Source organism: Centrocercus urophasianus, unplaced genomic scaffold (assembly GCF_019232065.1).
Source record: "Centrocercus urophasianus isolate 14NV4802_14NV808 unplaced genomic scaffold, USGS_Curo_1.0 seq_13, whole genome shotgun sequence".
Classification (NCBI taxonomy): domain Eukaryota; kingdom Metazoa; phylum Chordata; class Aves; order Galliformes; family Phasianidae; genus Centrocercus; species Centrocercus urophasianus.
The window spans coordinates 20668472-20687955 of record NW_024884475.1 but is presented as its reverse complement, the minus strand read 5'-3'; the positions used below and the strand labels follow the sequence as shown (position 1 = coordinate 20687955).

The 19484-nt window shown below is 41.6% G+C and overlaps 1 long non-coding RNA gene across 3 annotated transcripts in view; it reads right to left on the bottom strand.

The window, feature by feature from the left end:
- Positions 1-3097: 3097 nt before the first annotated feature.
- LOC122157314 overlaps positions 3098-19484 on the bottom strand; it is a 32273-nt gene continuing 15886 nt past the window's right edge. For all 3 annotated transcript variants that reach the window (XR_006167839.1, XR_006167840.1, XR_006167841.1), the window contains 2 exons: positions 7303-7487; positions 3098-4273 (listed from right to left, as the gene is read on the bottom strand). This is a non-coding gene — a long non-coding RNA (uncharacterized LOC122157314). The remainder of the gene's footprint in view (positions 4274-7302; positions 7488-19484) is intronic.

Sequence of the window (19484 nt, the reverse complement as noted above, 5' to 3'; positions counted from 1 at the left end):
GCTCACCTTTGGAACTGCCTGATCAGCGTCCGCAGAGTGTCAGGGGTTTGTTTGGCTTCAGTCAAAATTCCACTTGTGATTTTTTTTTTTTAATGTGGAACCAAAACATTTTTCAAGAGAAAGCCTTAAGGAAAAGCGAGGGGAAGAAGAAATGCAGTGAAGATATAGGTAACATGGTCTGTAAGGCATTATTACATCAAAAATACATCCCACTGACAGCAGGACCTCAGTTCTTTTACCTGCAGGTGACAAATGGCATCAGCTGTGCTACAAAAATAACAGGAGAAGAGGAAGCAGATCCAGAATGTTTCCAGCGCTACTTCAGTTACCACTGACAGGCTGATGAGTTGAACCTGGTGCCAGCAGCTCGCAGGGGCAGCAGCAAAGCTTTGGCAGTCCCCAGGGCAGCTTCCCAGCATCCCACGAGGCTGTTCAAAGGGAAAAAATGCCTTTGCCCTTTTGTGTCTGGGATTCGTATGTCTGGCAGAAGGGCAGGAGCGGAAGGCAGTTCCGGCTCCCTCCTGCCCCCCGCTGCTGCCAAACCCGATCCCCTCCTGCAGCAGACCCTGCTCAGCCACAGGCTCTCGGGCGCTTTCTGCTGCAGGAGGTGCTGAGCACTTCCCCACGTAGCACCCAGCAGCCCCCTCCCTATGCTGCAACTGAAGAAATCTCACAATTACAGCGCTTTCTAAAATGTATAAGCTTGCTATTAATCTTGATTTTGAGGATTTCCTTGATTTAGATGAGGTAGGTTTAGTTTTAGTTGATTTTTGGCCATATTTTGATCAGGGTTTCTAATGTGTTCTTGCAAATAAATTCTTCACCCTAGGCTGTGGTAAGGCTTATGAAGCGCTGTAATCATGGCTAACATTCACATTTTTCCCTTGCTGTGCCAAGGTGCAGACATATTTCCTAAAGAAGAACCTCCAAAGTGAAAATGTCATCCCTCATTTTCAATCATAATTAAGATGTTGCTGCTTGTTGCTGGTTCTTGCAGCTGAGTGCTGCTGGTCTTGATGGGAATCCCAACACAGGCTGATGCAGGACTAGATGACCTTTAAAGTTCCCTTCCAACTCAAAAGATTCTATGATTCTCTGGAAACCTTTGGGTATGCTCTGCAGTTAGATGCACCGAACTGCCCATGCTGAGCACGAGATCTGTGGGTTTTGATTCAATCTCACACCGCTTTCCCTTGTTCCTTTGCAGCTGATATTTGGCTATGAGACACCACTGCCTTTCTGCCCGGCAGTGAGGTGGGACCTGTTTGGGTATTGGGGATCTCAAGGCCAAAAAGGCAGCTGGCTGAGCTCCATCCTTGGTGCAGTGCTGCAGGAGCAGAGAACAGGAGGGCTGTGGTGGGCCCACAGGTGTCTGGCAGGGTTGCTACAGGCCGATCACTGTGTCCTTTGAATGCTGAAGCAAAAGGACTTCTCCCTTCTGCTTGAAAGGGCCGGCTTAAGATGGAAATAGCTCTGCACAGAGGGGCACAGGTAAACATCCTGCACCCTTGCTCCTGAATGCATACAGTCATTAAATGAGGCTACCAATTTTTCCTTTTGCTTCTCTCTCTGCTACAGTTCACATCTCTCCTCACATTTTTTAGGCCATATGTAACATCAGTAAACAGTCTTGGCCTGACGTTTTAAAGTCTCTGTGTGGTAACTGTAGACAGCAAATGTCTTTTTTTAATTTTTTTTTTTCAGTCTGTAATCAGGTTATTTCTGTTGCGTAGTTTCAATGACCAACTCTTCTTAACAGTATCTATAGAAGAAGTTATGTCTTGGAAGGCCCCTACTTTTTACACGTCCTTCCCTGTTTGTTTTTTTCCCAGTGTATCTGGACACTTTTTTTTCTGTGAACCAGAGACAGTCCATAAATGAAAGGTGACCTTTATGCACCATTAAAGAGTCCTCATGAATTGCAGGAAGTAATAGACTACATGGCAAAAACACCTTAAACCCCTCCTGCTCTTTTTTTTTTTTTTTTTTGTGCATTTCTCTTCAAAGTCCATGTCTGTAAAACAGAGCCATAAGTACCAGCCAGATACAGCCTCCTGAGTATTTTGTATTACTCAGCTTTACACAGCCCCCTGCCTTTGTCCTTCAACAAAAGGCTGCAGTCTATTAAATTCTTCTGCTCAATTTGAAATGCAGGCCATATTAAAGAGACTTCGCTATGCATTTTTACCCATAGAAAATGCGTTGGGGATTATTGGAATGCCTACTGCACTCACCTACAGATATTTAGTGTAAGCAAATGCCCATTTAGCCAGGGCTTGAAATGAAATACGATTGACAGAGCAGTATTACTCTCCCTACCCACATTACTATTGTTTCCCCTTTATTTCAGCTATTTACTGTTTTTTTCCAATGGCATTTAAATCCAGACTACAACTCCAAAGGCCTGCCCTTTTTCCTCACAGTCTCAGTTCCTTCTTACTTTCCTTCGTGAACACCCTCCCACGGCTCCAGACTCTCTCTTCCCTTACGGCAGCTTTGCAGCAGAAGCACCCATTTGCTTCACATCATGCTGTTCCCTTCACCCTGTCACTTTTGCCTGTACCAGCCTGGCTCCACCTGCCACATCTTTGTGCCTCACACCTTTCAGATAAAGCCACGAAAGCTTTCTCCCTCTCCAAAGCAGCAGGAAGGGGCTCTAACCTATTCCTCTGTATAATGCTGTCTACCAGGAATCAGCTGCTTGGTGCGACTCTCTCACCCTGCTGTTGGTAAAATGTGTTTCATCTCCAACTAACAGCCGAGGAAAACTTATTTTTCCCTCTTCCCTGTATCTGTGTAGCTATTGACAGAGTGTGTTGAAAGGCCACCTGTGGGAAGCCAGCATTTTTGTGTGGTTTAACCTTCTTTCTGACCACCCTTTCCAACATTTTTCCTCCTTGCTTCTCACCAAGTGGCATCTGATCCCAGCCCAGGTCTGTGAGAGCCGCATACACTGCTGGGAAGGATGCTGAGGAAAAGCAGTGCCCAAACACAGAGGGAATCACTGCTTAACAAAGTGGCTTCTGCATGCACTTTGTAATTCTTCTTTTATTTCCAGCAGCTTTTGAACTTTGCTGGGAGCATGCGAGCAGACACTGTAAGATCCACGTGGATTTTGGCTCCTGTCAGCTCCACGTATTTATCACACCTTATCTTTGATTTAGATAGGATTTTTCTTCTCTCCGCTCCTAATGATGGATTGTTCCAGTATTTCACTTGCATGACATAAAATCTTGTTTGGTTTCAGGTCATAGTTGCTTATTAGTTTAACAATTCTTCATTCTTCCTGTATACTTGCCTGATGTACTAACATGAGGCGCATGAGAGAAAGCAGCAGTTGGTCTTGCTATGTCCAATTTTCAAAAATACGTATTCTCAAATCTTCTCAAATTGTGTTCTCATCTTATACACATAATAACCATGCTTTCCTGGCTCATTTTTTCATGGCTGTGTGCTCAATAATTATCTCTTCTGCGTGAGAACTGCTCAGTGGTCAAATCTCCAGTACCACAACATGGAACTAAGATCAGATACATGCCTTTCATCATAAAAATCAGCAGAGAAAAACTCCCACAACCCAAAGTAAACCAAATTGAACCAAACCAAACCAGCATGAGAGTACATCAAACAATTTCTAAAAGAGTTCAGGTGGTATTAAGCTGTTTAAAATACTTCATTATTATGAGTTAATAAGCTAGATCTGGGGAAACATTGCTAGAAAAGATGGTATATCTGAGCCTTTGAGAGGTGATGATTTTTCTACATTTGGCTAGCACTCCAGTTAACTCAAATGAAAATTATCTCCTACTGTGGTGATTTCCCTTTGATTTACTTGATGGAGTAAGGGGCAAAACACACAGTTGTCCTTACTGAGTGGAGAGACTGATTCCTAGAAGACAAGAAGTGTCGGCATGCAGCCCAGCAGATGGAATATTTTTACATATATTTTGCAAAAGCACGCACTGGTGCACTGAGCAAGGTACACTGTAACTTGAGATTTCTTCAATTCGGTTTTTTTCCCCCTACAGATGAAGGATAAAGTCTCTTCTTCACTGAAGTAATGTCATAGCTCAGAATAGCTCTCCTAGTCTTGACATGATGTGGTCACAGCAATATGCTTGCTTTCTTTTTTTTCCCTGTTCAGCTTTTGCAAATTGGAATTTTATTCTTCTTCAACTCTTTAACCATTGTTATACATCTAATCACTTTTCTCCAATTGCTTTATCTTTTTCTGCATTTATAGCCAAGACAATGAGATTCCAAAGAGCATCTGCTAAAAAGAAAGGTTGCAGAAAGTAAGAAAACAGTTATAATACTACAGTTCCTGTGCTTACTCTATAAAATCTTACTGTGTTTAAAGTAAGATGACTGCTTTCATTGTAATACTCCTAGCGGAATATACAATTTTTAATGTGCTTGTTTAGTTTTGCTTTTGAAAATGTGGGGCTTAGTTCTTCTTTCAATTACAGTTTTTATATCCAGTGTTTTTTCTACCTCACATTTACTCTGTTATCTGTGAAATAAGATTGACTGTTTAAGAAGCTCCCTATTTCCATTATGATTGTGAAAGACAGCTTCCGGTTTACAAAAGGTTGATATTATTATGAGTCGCATAACTTCAGCTCCCAGTTCAGTGTTACGAGAGTAACTTCAAATTACTCAATTAATTTCAGATTAGAATAATAAGACAGGAATTGCAATATTCAGCAGCTGAAACAAAATAGATCCCTGAACTTCTCTGAACCAGAACATTTTAGAGTAGCTCTCACAAAACTCTTTTCCCATGAAGCAAAAGCAAAGAAGTGAGAGACAAAACAAAGACATCCAAGATGATTTTTTCCATTATTATCTCAAACTTTCCTGCTTCACTCTGTGGAGTTTCCATTCAGCGTGGCTGAAGGAGGTAATGCAGAGCTTCATGAAACCTAAGAAATCAACTTTGTTTAAATGGAGAAAGCTTCTGTAACAATACTGGGTCAGTTCACAAATCCATGGAAATGCAGTGGAATTCTTTGGGTAATACAGAATCATAGAATCATTAAGGTTGGAAAAGATCGCTGGGGTCACCAAGTCCAGTCATCAACTCATCATCCATGTCCACTAAACCATGTCCCTCAGTGCCATATCTACACATTTCCTGAAAACCAAAAGTATTCAGTAAACTGCTTAATAAAGTCGTTTGTTAAACATGGAATTGTCACTGATTTTTTCAGTACTTTTTGTTCAGCACACTTTTATTTCCTAGTATACACTTTTAACAATATTTAAAACATTCAAAATATTTGAGGTACTTAAACTCTGAAATATAGCTGAAATACTTCAATTAGCTAAAAGATTTTGTCGAAACAAAACATCCTGACTGAGTTTCAGAGGCTGATTATTTTCTTTATTAGCCAGAATTAAAAATTAAAAATAAAAAACTTTTCCAAGCCAGACATCACAAATGACAGAAAATAAATTCTTTGCTTGATTTGGTACTGCAAAAAAATGTTTGTTATGTGGCAATTAAAGGTTATATGAACTGATGGGCTGGGAACAGCACTGCTATCAAATGCTACGATTATGAGGTGAGACGATTATGAGAATTGCAAAATTCAGTGTTCCAAGTGATGCTTGATCTCACCGGAGTTCCTGAAGCCTAAGGAAGTGCTCCTTTGGCCCATACTGGTGGAGGGGTCCCCATGTTGACAGAAGGGAAGGGTTGTCTCCCTCCTGCTCTCAGCTCTGAGGCTGGGTAGAGGCCACCTCAATCCAGCCACAGATGTCTTTCAAAACACATGGAGTTTATGGCACTCTATGGTGCTTATCCGTAGATCAGTCAACTGGTTTTCTGAGTGCATTTTGTAGCACATCTCAGAGCAATCTGCAGGTGCAGGGTAAAAACTGTGGGCACATGCTGTGTTCAATTTCAGTCTGCTGTCAAAGCAAGTCTGTTGGGAGTGGCCGTGCAGGTGCCCAGTGGTTCATTTCTGCAGCAGTGAGGAGGCACCAGCCAACTCAGCAGCAGGGCCAGGCACCTTTGTGGTTCAAGACCTCTAAGAGTTTCCTGTGGATTTCTTACAAAATAATACCATTTAAGATTGGTGTTGTACGTACAACTCTTGTGCTGACACTATCTATCCACCTTCTGTGTGTATCTTGATGTTCCACCCACTTAAAATCTGTGGGGCTGGAAAAATTTCTCTCATCTACATTTTCTGTGTCAGCCATGAAGCTACAGAAAGGACAAAGTCTCAAAAAGGGCAGGGTCACAGTTCCTGCTACCTCCTCTCCTTGAAAAGGAATGGGGTGCTCTGACCTTGGCTGCTTTTTGACTACTTGGGTCTATGTTGTAAAAAACCACCCCTCGTTCCTTTCTTGTGCCTGGGCTTTTGAATTTTCTGTCCCAGCTGAGGTGTTTACCAGTGAATATAAAAATGCAAAATATCCGCCTTTTTGGAAAGCACAGCCATGTAACCCCTGGAGTTTCACAGGTACTCACATGCTGGCACTTTGCATTCCTTTCTCTTCTGTAAATATGCCACTAAATGCTTGTAAGGTTGGGGAGAAAATGATGAACTTTGCCTGAGGACATGGCTGTCCAGAACAGTTCATTTGAACAAGTGCAGGTACATGTGGATGCAGTCATCATGAGGAGTGTATCTTAACACAGCAAAATGGTGTGGAAGTTCCTCTGTTAGCTAAAATGCCTCAGAGAATATTGCTTTAATTTACTGTAGGTTTTACACTGATAAATTGTGGTTCCTTTGCACAAAGTCCTTCCTCTTTACTTTCTATTTATCTTTTCCACCAAACATGTGCCTGGAGTTTGACTTGATAAAGACAGGATGTTCTTCATTAAAGTAACATGTCCAGTATCATTTGGAAGCAGGTGATAGAAAATGGGAGTGCTTCACTGAATATAATTAAATACATCTTTTAACTAGCTGTTAGTTGTTTTCCCATGCAGAACATTTCTAATACACTGAATTGGAATGAAAAAGAGCTGAAACAAATGCCTACTTGTAGCTAAAAAAAAACCAATACATTGTGGACTGTTGGACTGGATGATCTTGGTGGTCTTTTCCAACCTTGGTGATTCTATGATTCTATGAGATTATTTGCAGAAAAACAGACATGTATCCTTACGCTTCTGGAAGATCATCAAATCCCCAAAATCGGAAGAAATACAGGATTCAAATTTGCTTAGGAACTTGAAAACACATTACTCTATAGTACAACTTCTTGTGGTTGTTGTTTTCCCGAGAGAGAACAGTGAACTTCCCAGATGTCTGGATTCTGTGTTTCATGAATAAAACTTACAATATAAAGTCACAAGAAAGTTGACAATTCCACTCTGCCTTTTCTTCTCCTCTGAATTTGGGTGGTCTCAGAAATTATGTTCTTGAGTTTTTCCATCCAGAGCAGATAGGAAGGAGTGTTGAACTTTTAGGAACCAAGTGTTTCCTTTAATAGTGTTTGCTGAGTATTTCAGTTGAACAAGTAGTCTAAAAGAAACAAACAGCTGGTTAAAAGGTGAAACATATTCAGTTGCTTTCATTAAAAATTGCCAGTAATTTCACTGTCACGTCTTTGAGAAATACTCTGTAATCACTCATGGGGGACTGAGGGTTCAATTTGTACAGTGGTTGGTAAATTAGAATGTAGAGTGGGAAAAAAAAGAGGAAGAAAAAAAAGGAATTATTATTATTTTTTTTCTGACTAATAGTTTCTGCAGTGACATGCAGTCTTGATTTGACTGAAAATATTGGAAACATACTAAATTCAGTGAACAGCCTTAAGAAATCTTTACAAGATGGTTACAGTGGAAGATGAATTAACACTGTCATCTCAGATTTATTTTAAAGTGAAGTGCGATTTATCCTGTGCTGTTGTTTTATCCGCATTAGTTCAGTATACAAAAGAAACTTTTCTGTGTACACCAGCTTGAAAGGCGGTTTCAGTGTGACCCACAAGCATGTCACCACTGTGTGTAATAGCTCTGTGTAGGTGGTAAGATGAGAACTCCCTAATGTCCAGGGGGACCTCCTGAGCCCCCTATGCCCTCTCTCTGGCCCCTGCATCCATTCCAGCCGAACTCATCCAGTGTAGGTCCTCACCATGATGGACACAATCCCACGTGTTCTTTGCTGCTTGCTGGGGAACTGGCAAGGATGGGGTGGTCATTAAATGCTTTTCTGCACAATTCCAGAAGCTAGTCTTTCTGACACATACGTTAAACTCAAAGATGGGACAAAGTAGCAAACATTCCCTCAAAGATTTGAAGGCAAGCTGACTTCAGTCAACTGAAGATCTAGTTCATCAATAATCAATAATTACAGAAAAAGACAGTTAATCTTTTAGCCATTACTTTATGGATTGAGCTCTGTCCGAGATTTAGAACCTTGGCCAAATCAGTCCCCTTGTGAAAGAAGGTGGGAGCTTTTCCCACTTCTCTGCTTACAGGAGGTCATGAACAAGCATTACAGACCACAAAGGATTCACATAACTGAGCAATGGCAGCTACTCACCGTGTCAAAGGCAGAAGGAATTTGCATGCTCAGTGAAACAAAGATTTCAGCTGCAGCTGGGGGGGGGGGGGGGGCAGTTATTTTCTTTCTTTACTTAAAACACTTCCACAAATTGCATGGGCTAAAGTATGAAACTTCCTTCTGAGGGTGTAATTCAGTTCCTACATGCTGCCCTTCCCTGATGTCCTGCTTCTTTTGTAACTGTCTGCACATGGGACAAATGTGAGTTCCTGAACATTTTTCATCTTTTCAGATGACAAGTACGACAGAATGCTGCACTGAGTGTACCCAATTGGACCTCGCCTGTTCAATGTTCAGAGTTAATTCACTTTTCTTTATGTTTGTGCACAATGGTTGGATGAGAATAATTTTAACTATGTTCAGAAGTCTGTCTGGACTAGTCTGTAAAACAAACTTGAAATGTAACTAGATAAATGGAATGATAGACACATGCATATTTTTGCAATAGCAGTTACTATGTAAAGAGAAACAACTTAAATAAGACACCAGCTAGAGCTAGGCTATGCACTTTCCCTAGAGCTCACAACTTTTTGCTGAGAAGAGGAAGAAAAAAAAAAGTTCTACAGTGTTTGGGAATTTGGCCCAAGCTTGCACATTGCTAATGCAATCTCTGACCAGTGTTAAGTTCAGGAAGTGCATGACCTTCCCAGGGAAGAGAGCATAGGAACTCATACCAGCCATTGCTGGCCATACATGAAGTGAGTCCTGTGGCTGATGGAGGACTAAGACTAAAGATCTTTGAAAAGATCTTCATAAAGGGGTGGCTGGAATGGAAGGGGAATAAATGGAGCAGTACACTTCCAAAGGTAATCCAATTTTGGTACTCTCTGAGTTTACCATCTCTTCCTATCCCTGCGCTAGGCTGCACAGCCTCAAGAAATATTCTGCATGGCACCTTCCAACCTTAACTATTCTGTGAACTCAACAAATTGTGCAGGAGAGATCTCACATGCTTTCCAGTCCTTCCTGCTTGTTATTGGTTTTCCATTACTCTGTTTCTGGAAGGCTTTGAAAAACCACAAGAACTTCCTTTCTTGTTGTGTTTCATCACTTTGGCCTCAAAATGAAACTAACCAAAATGAAAAACAGCCAGATTAAAAAAAAAAAGTCTAGTAAACAAATAAACAATCAAAACCAAATCTTCTAAAATCCAGTTGATTTTGATTTTGTATCTGGTTTTGGGCAAACTGTGCATTCATTTTTAGGTCTTTTCTTCCTTGTTGGCTCTCACATTCTTAGCAAGGAGAATCACACTTGCTTTCAGCCCCCTCCCAGTCCCTCATATTTGCTTCTGTTTCACTGCCATTCAGCAACAGCTTTGCGGCTCTGCTACTGCTTGTGTCAGGAGACCATGGTTCTGCTGATTTATGACTGGAACTCCAGGCTTTTGGACAGCACCTAGTAAAAAATTATGACTTGTGTCTTTTCATTTAGGATCTGGAATACTTTTGTCACTTAGGCTGATGTTAACAAGAAGAATATTTCCAAATCCATTGTAAAGCTTTGTGGCTTCACTGTCCCATTAGCACAGTTTGTATTCTAAGGCCAAATAAAAGGTCAGTCCTAAAAACTTTACCTGAACTGAATATGATCAATCAATAATTAACACTGTTCACCTCCACTGAGCCCAAATTTCTGTATACAGGATTGCTCAGTTTCTCATAGTATGTCAGGTTTGTCAGCTTGGTTTTTCATGTGACCTCTCCAGATTACATGGAAACAGCATGCTAGCAGCACTGACAGGTCAGGCTCTGCAGTTCTTGTGTCCTTGTCATCCTTTGTTCGTGGTAATAACTTACACAGTAAGCACACAACTGCAAGTCATTAAAAGAACATGGGGTAATTAGTTTTAATACAGATTATTGAAGAACAAAGTGTCCTGTGCAAAGGAAAGGTATGTGGGGGGTGCGAAGAGGAGGTAAATGACTGTGTGCATCTAAAGGCCAAGCAGCTGGAGGCTGGGGAATCAAAGTGGTTTATGCAAAAGGAAAAAGCCTGGCAAATCCGATGGCAAGTTCTTCCTGTTAACTCTAGCCTGACAGGACTGAACCACCAAACATGGGGCCAGGAGGCACTGCAGATACCTCCAAGCTGGGCCTCCCCTGCCAGGACAAGGGGACCTGCTGGAGCAGGAGCTGTGGTGCACGGCTGGCAGAGGTCCAAGCTGGGCCTTCTGGGCCTGGCTCAGGCACCCTTGCGAAAGGAGAGTACTCCCAGCCACACAGTTCCTAATCTCTCTCTGTTTTATGTTTTTAGCCTCTTTGTTTTTCTTGTCCTGCTGCCAGTGGCTCAGACAGTGTGCACAGTCAAGCAGCAGCTGCCTGCTGCAGCTCCGAGGCTCACGTCATATAGGCAGGGCTGCCGGGTGAGAGCGAGCGAGGGGGTGAGGTTAGGTGAAACATCAGCCACGTCCTCTTGGCTTCCCTCCAGAGCCTTTCAATTATTTCTTTATGTGCTTTTGGTCTTGTGCTTGCTTGGCATTTAAAAGGTATGCTCTGAGAGGATTTCACAACGAGTGCCATTTTACAGCTCAAAACAGATGCAAGCTTATCACCCTTGGAAATTACGTCTTCATGAACCCCTTCTCTGCCCTCCCTCAGGGTTTACAGCAAAGACACTGCACTGCACGCAGATCAATCATGAGGACTGTGCAACGGCCTAAAAATAATGCGAGTTATAAAAGTCTGGAAGCTGCTGTTTGCCTTCGGATTTGATGATCCATATGCCCATCAAGACCAATGACTCCAGTAGCAGGACAATAGTAGATAAGGGCTGTACAGTCTTGTTAGCTTCCTAGGACACAGGGAACAGACAAAATGCTCATTATAGTTGTTCAGGGTCAGAACTTGATTCTGAATCTAGAAAAATGGGGTTGGAAGGCAAAATGAACTGCACATATATTGCTCCTGACAAATGCTTGTCTAACCAGTTTTAAAGACTAGATGGAGACTCCACCAGTGCCTGAGGCAACCTGTTCCAGTGCTTCATTATCCTTCCTATTAGGGAGCTTTTCTTTATTCAGATGGGAGCATGGGCTAGATTCCTTATCTACCTGTCCAGTCACAGGTAGGTGGAGCTGCATGTTGCACCACTATCATGACTTGTACTGCGTCCTAAAGATAGTACGAGTACTTCCTTCAGGTCAGGGTGGGGATGCTGAAAGGAACACTTTGAGAAAGCCTGGAGTTCACATTCAGATAGCTGAAATACGTCTTCTGCCCAGGATAAACAGCAGAGAAGTCAGAGAAGTAAATATTGGCATGAGCTTTCAGTTTGTGTAAGCATCATAGGATTGTATCCTAATTTTGTGATGGGATTTATACAATTGTTGTCAAGGGAGGCTAATGCACTTAAGATGACTCTAACTAAGTGCTATTCTTTAGAGGAGCAGGAGATTTGAGTACTCAGAGATCAAATATTTTATGTTTAATCTGGTCTGGCTCTTTGACAAATTTTCTGGCTGAACTGTTATACTGATGATATATTAACACTAAAAAAGTGAGTAGAGGATTTTTTTTCCAGATAGGTAACATTCTGACTTTAACTTTCAGACAATTAGCAACAAAGCTTTTTGAGCCGATTTCTCTTTTGGGTCTCCTGGCAGACACTATGTAAAGAGCAGCTTGTGAAAAAAGACATGCCTGTAATTTGACACATGGATGGTTTGCCAAGAGAGGTCATTGCAGCATCCTTAGTGGATACACTCACAAAGGCATGAGATAACATGCTCAGGAAGGCTGTCTGAGGGGCCACTGAATGCCTTGTAGGGTTTGGATCTTGCACAGTACTCATCATTCCAGAAATGGAGAAAAATCAGCACTCCTCAAACCCCAGGAATAATCTTAGTACCATGAGACATTTCAAAAAGGGCTGTTTCTTTCTTCCTTTCTTCCTTTCTTCCTTTCTTCCTTTCTTCCTTTCTTCCTTTATTTCTTTCTCTTGTGTATGTAAGAGAGAAAGGCAGGCAGTAAGTGTTGCTAGTTTTTTTAGGTGGACAGAGAATGATACCCTCTTCTGCAAGAGCTCTCTCTGGCCTCCAGAGACTAAGAAGTTTCCAGCTGGCCATCAGACTCCTCATTTCTAATGAATTTATCCTACATCCTATGAGCCCACATCTGCTCTCTTCTCTTGCTCAATAATTAGTTATGCAACTCCAAGAAATATGCTATTAATTCCTGAATTTCCAAGCTCAGTTCCTGCAGTTTAGACTTCTTGCCCATTTCTCTCTCTTCCTTTTATAGTTCCTGGGGTTCTCCATCCCAGGAAGGGAAAAGGCAATGCTGGAGATGCTTCATTTCCCTTCTATTTCTCACAGGTCTTGTGATGAGAAATGGAGGATAGAGGGGAAACAGGTCACAGGTTGAGCTTGTTTTCAATGACTGATGGCTGGAATGAAACATTTTGCATGACCTTCTCTACAAAACAGACCCAAGGGCTTCCCTACAATAATTCCTGTTCAGATTATTGCTTTTCTTTGAGTAAAACTGCCAAGTTTATTTTAACCACTTCCAGTGACAAGAATCTACTTCCACTCCAACTAAATTGTTTCTGCTCTCTGTTGAAACAGCTTGCTTTATTTCCAAGGCAGGTTGTCTAGATAGATGTGTGTAAGAGCTCAGTTCCAAAGTTTTGCTTGAAATGCAGATTGTCCCATATTGCACCTGTCTGAGCCCTTCTCTTTGCTCTAGAGGAGATCTTCAGCTTTTGGAAACTCTTGCTGTGAAATACATTTTCCAATCCTCAGTCATTTATGGGAATTCTTTTCTGAAGTCCATTAATCTATTAATGTTCTTCTTGTGCTGTACACCTGAGGCCAGGACACTTTTAAAACATGACCAGTTAAGGAGTTTGTCCTCAACATCCAGAGTTCCCACACAAGGATTCCTCTAGCACTTTCACTAAAATCTCCTTTTGTTTAGTTTTCTGTTTTGGCCACTCTGCAGAGTCACTGCTTCTGACATCTCCTTGAACCTGTGTTGTTGCCCTTCAAAATCTGTGCCCTCATGCATAATTTTAGTTTTGGCTGTCCTGAAGCTCATATTAAAAATTGTTTCCTTGTGTGCAGCTTGCCAAGAATGTCAATTGTTCCTTTTCATGGACCTGATTTCTTCATTATTGACCACTCCGCCAGTTTGCGTGATTTTACTTCTGTCCCTACTCTCAGGGCTATTCATGCATTTCACACTAGATGAAATACATAAGAGGAACAGCAGCAAAGATTATTCTGTCCCACCTGAGCTCCTGAACCACGGAGCGAAGTCACATTTCTTAGATTTACTTCAGTTTTGTCTGCTTCATGGAGATAAGAGGGCTATGGAGGAAGCTTGTGGCTTGTATATCCTAACGAGCAAGTGCCAAATTTGCCAGGCCTGTTCAGTCATGCTAGTGGCCTGTGCACTTACTTCAACCCAACTGACACAGTCATTTGTCTCACTGCTGCCGGAGGAGGTAGAGAACATCTCTAGAGATGATCCTGCAGGGAGCCTTTTTATAGAACCACATGAAACTCCTGGTCCTGCCATAACTGAGGCTACTGAGCAGCCTCTACCCTCACCTTCCCAGAACCACACTTTAGCAGTACAAAAACAGTGGTGGCTGATGATGGATGAGGGCAGAGATGGGTCTTTGCTTTGGGAGATGCTGCTCCTGTAGGCTTGTGCCATCCATATTGGTTCCCAAAGGCTGATTAAAGTGTGCTACTGGTTATTTCAGGAAATATTGGGTGCCCTCAGAAGGCACAAGGCCATGTTTGTGGTGCCTTGTATGAAGCTCTCTCAGGAGACCTTCATGCTGGGATGTCGCACAGCCATAGTGGGTTCAGGACAGATGAAATAATGGTGACTTTGAGCTGTGCAGAAACTCAGAAATGCTGAGATCCAACAGCAAGATACTGCATGTGTGGGAAATGGCAAGCTAGGTTGCAAGGTTCTCAAACAGCTCAAGTTACCCTTCTCTTCCTTTCCTTCCACCTTCTTTTTTTAACCTGTAGAAACCTGTGTCCTTTACTGGATTTTGCTACAGAGGATTTCTCTGCAGACTCCATGTATTGTTTCCATCCACACCTGGACTCTTTTTGCCCAGATCTGCCACAGTGCATTCCTCTTCAGTCACATCTCATCACTGCAACTTTTTCCCTCAGAGAGATCCTACTGTTTGAGATCTTTGCCAGCATTTAACTGGCCATTAACCCAATGAGCCAGGTTCTGATCTCATTTACTTCTGCAAATTCAATAGAGTTCCTCTAGACTTATACTGATGTACATGAGAACAGATCCTGTCCCATTTAATTTGCACTACTGCATATTTGCTAAGTGCTAACTGCCTGGCTGGCTCAGTGCAGCACGCAGAGGACAAAAGGACTTGTGCATAACAGGGGCTGTTACCTTCCAGATGCTGTTTGCACAGAGCAATATGTTTCTGGTCTGGCCCCTCCCACAGTGCTCCTACACTACTCCCAAATTACTGAGAGGTTTTTTTTTTTCTTTAAACAGCTTGTTAACTTCAAGGTGTCTTGCTGGCTTATGTGCAATCTGATTTAAATGTCAACATGATGTTAATGTTTAACAGCTATCACTAGGAGGTTCTCATAGCTCTTCCTTCAGAGTTACAAAAAAGCCCAATATCTACCTGCTCCTTAAGTTCTATTGTCGGTTCAAAGCAGGTTCAGATGATATGTTGGACCTTTATCAGTTATCCCCTGCAGTGGTCCTTGGCACGCGATTGCCCTGAAATATGCTTTCCCTGGGCACCTTCCAAGTTTCTCCACTTGCAGTCTTCTCATAAGCTACAGAGAACATGTATTTTGCAAAACAAGAAATAGGAAAACAAAAACTAGGAGGATTAAAAAATAGCCCAAATGATTTAATTTTAATTCCAAAAATATGTGGGGCCCCTGACATTTCCCACAGATGGCTCCTTTCTCTGTGGCACAGAGAGGGTATATTTTAAACGGTAATGTTAATGGAATTATATGTTGCTGCTGGATAATTGTCTGCTGTGAAGAGATAATTGTGGAGGCGAAGCTGAGGTATTTATCGAAGATAAACACTGAGGCAAAGCCAAGATGTTTATTTTCTAAGCACCAGACTGAAATGCAGGCAAAACATATAATATCATTAGCATTATTTCTAATACACTGGAAGCCTGAACATGCCTCATCACAAACTCTTGTGAACTCGGGGAGGGTATAACTGGGCACCAAATGATCCAAACATCAGCGCTGTGGGGCTCTGTTGATTGTATCATAGGCAGCAATACTCAAGTGTTGTTCATCTTTGCTGGTGTTGGTCCTTCCATAGCTCAGGAAAGTAGCAGAAATGCTGTGTGGAGACCTGACCTCTCCCTGATAAAATTTAAGGAAGACCTGATTTCTTAACCAAGGATGGCTCAACAATAGGTTAATACACAACATTTGCTGATCCTTCAGACTGTTTGAGGTAAGTGAACCATGGAAAATATGACCAGCTTGTTGTCAGGCCATTATTCTACAGTTTTGAAAAGTAAATTTTACAGATACCTGGGAATAATTCACGCACATACTGTGTGTGAGCATTTGCAAAGTACAGGTCTGTACAAGCACGTGGGCAGCTTCAAGAAGCAGCAGGGTCTGTATCATGTGTTAAGGGAGCAACATGGGCGCTATGCTATGTCTGGGCAGCATCTGCAGCTGTTGCAGCGTGTTTGGATACAGCAGAGCTCTCCTGGGCTCATGCTGCTGCAGGTTTTATTCTGTGCATGATTTATTGTATGTCCTGAGCAGCCTGAGAGCTGTGGCCCTGTTTGGCTGTAGGAGTCAATCCCAGCTGATGTTGGGTACCCTTACGTCCTATCCACCCCACTCTGTACCTTGCAGCAGTGCTGAGAAGGATCCCAAGTAGAAGTTTTTGTTTACTTTGATAGGTACAAAAATCCGAGTTGGCTTTTTTTTTTTACTGTGGTTCTGCCTAGGGATGGATGCAGGTCCTTTAAGTGATAATATTTAAACATCTAAGGAATACATTGGTCATTAGGCACCTGGACACACAGCCACAAGTTTGGGCACGACTCCCTAAGCCCAAAGAAGACAGCAACATCCTTGAGCACTGATTTATTTGAACTTATTGATTTCAGATTGGCTGTAAAGTGAGAACATGCATGACAGTAGAAACTTCTCACTACTTTTCTACTTCTGAAGACTGCTACTAAGATTTATTTTTTAAAAGATATCTGAAAATTAGGCCCAAACATACCTACCAAATATATATGACCTGAATTTCAATAGGCACCGAGGATCCAAAGTCATATGTGCAAAGGTGTATGTGCAGCAGCAGAAGAAATAAAAAGTTTTAGGATCTCCATCCATTTAAAGAAATTAAACTATAAGAGCAGTCTAGACTTTCCATTTACATACTGATGTAGAAAAAAAAAAAAAAAAGAAAAAAGGAAAGAAAAAAAAAAGCATGCAGTTCTCCTATACTTAAACTATGATTCCATTATACCTGTCACCAACACTTTCTCTACTAAACCTGAAGCCCATCATTGTCCCAAGAACCACGGATTTGGTTAATCCTGCTCCTGAGGGACTAAGTGCCTGCAACTGCATGTCACCTAACTGCTGACGGGCTGTGCTCTGCAGTATTTCCCTTTCTATTTGCTTTGTGGGTTTCCCACAGGCAGGAGTTGGTGACCCCCAGACCTTGCCTTGTGGTACTGCTGGGATGCAGCCAGGACCAACGCAGAGGAGTTTGCTATGGCACAGGCTTGCTCTGTGGATACAGCCATTCTTACTGCAAGCTATGAATTCATCCAAATTGTTTGCGAGGTTCTTTGTAATGTTTGAGTGTAAAAAAAATTGGCAACCACAGAAATGCCAAAGGAACATAATGTAATTCATATTTTTACAGCAAGTGCTATGAGGTAAGTTGACCTGATTACAGAATAGTGTATTTCTAGCTATTCCTCCGGCTTTGGCATACTCCCAGAAGGGTTGTAATTTTGATTTTAGTTCTTCACTGGAAAGGCTATATGACAAGTAAATATTAATTATTATTAGTTGTATTTTGATAACATTAAAGATCTCCTACAAGTTCAGCAATGTTCACTATATGCTCACATACATGGAGTCATACTTGTCCCAGATGAGCTATGATTTTCAAAGGAATCTAGGTAGAAAGATACACTGTAAATAAATAATTAAATAAAAAACAACAAAAAAACATCAAGAGATTACAAGTGTCAGGTTATCCTCACGATTTTGTTATTTTATGTCCATAGTACTGGAGATTTGTTAAACGTGAATAAGAGGGATAAGGAGGGAAGCAAGGAAACACACATAAGTATCTATACACGTATATCTACCTACAAATGCTCTCACACATAGAAGACAATCTGGTCATTTGGATTTGTTTACTAATACACATATGTTCAAGTGCTCATAGTCACAGTGCCGACACAAGGACGAGATGTAATGGCTTTAAGTTGTGCCAGGGGGTGGTTCAGGTTAGACATTAGGAAACATTTTTTTCTCAGAAAGAGTGGTGAGGCATAGGAACAGGCTGCCCAGGGAGGTGGTGGAGTCACCATCCCTAGAGGTGCACAAGAAATGTGTGAATGTGGCACTGAGGGACACGGTCAGTGGGCATGTGGGGATGGGTCAGACTAGATAATCTTAGTGGTCTTTTCCAACCCTAACGATTCTGTGATTCTAAGTGAAATTATTCAGAAAGGCTCAGCAATGATGTTACAAAACAGTCATGGTGTGACCTAACATCTGCTCTGTAGGTCCAAGCAGCTCCTCTGTGACAAACCTGACTATGCAGCTCAAGCAGAAATCTGCAGATATGCTCTCAGAAATGCTATACTTTCCCTGGCTTTTCTGGCTTGCTGCTTTTCTTACAGTCTGAGTTCTACTTAGCTTCTAAGAAGTAATTCCACACCAAAATGATTATTTTTAATGTGTATAATCTGGCTGCAGGAAACTTGCAAATACAAGATTTCAATGCCTTTTCCTAATCCTTCCTATTTCTTTTAAATCTCAATTTGCACCAAGCCTAGAGTGTGACAAGCAGGAGAGCTGCGGCTTAGTGTACAAATGGCAGGACATTTCCTATCTGCACACTCTTCCTCATATTCTTCACCTTGGCACTGTAGTAACTGATGAACTACTTCTGTAATGATGAATGCATTGAGAAAACAAATTCACAAGAACTATAGCATAAAAATAAAAGCCTCATGGGTATTTGGTAGTGATCTGAATTGCAGACTGTGTGACTGCTTGCTATCTCCTGCATCATCTGTCTCTGTCATGTATTTGACAACACATGTTTTGTCAAGTCAAAGAGGCCTCCTTAGAAAGAAAGGGATGATAGTATTATTGCCCAAGCAGGATTCTCTGCGTATAGTGATGAGGCAGTCAAACTTCTTTCAAGTTTGACACAACACAATTCACATGATGTTTTTCAGAAATTAGTTTTAAACTGTTTATATGAGTAAATGCATTTGCACATAAGGATATTTAGCAAGTTGGTCTGCTTTTGAGAAATCTCAGGATTGATTTAATGCCAACTGCTTCAGTGAACTCAAGTAGATTTGAAAAGGAAAACTGTAATTACTAGATTACCTGGTGCTATAATATTCAGTATTATTGTAATGAGGGATGAAAGAAACAATGGTGTAGGACTGAGGAACCTCTGCCTTCTAAACAAAGCTTCACAGAGGCTTTAGTTAGGTACTTAGCAGAAGGCAGTTGGATTCATTTTAGGACACTTATGTAAGTACTCTGACAACATTTCGTCTAAACCTTTCTGCATCCACACCCCATAAAATAAATGCAAGTCTTGCTCTCTATTCCCAAACTGCTTAGATGGAAAAAATATGAGTAAAACCAGTTCTCACGCTGGTGTGACTGATGCACTGTAACATAGATTGTTGATTTGCAGTTTGCACTGCAAATAGTTCCTATGGGCACTGTATTCT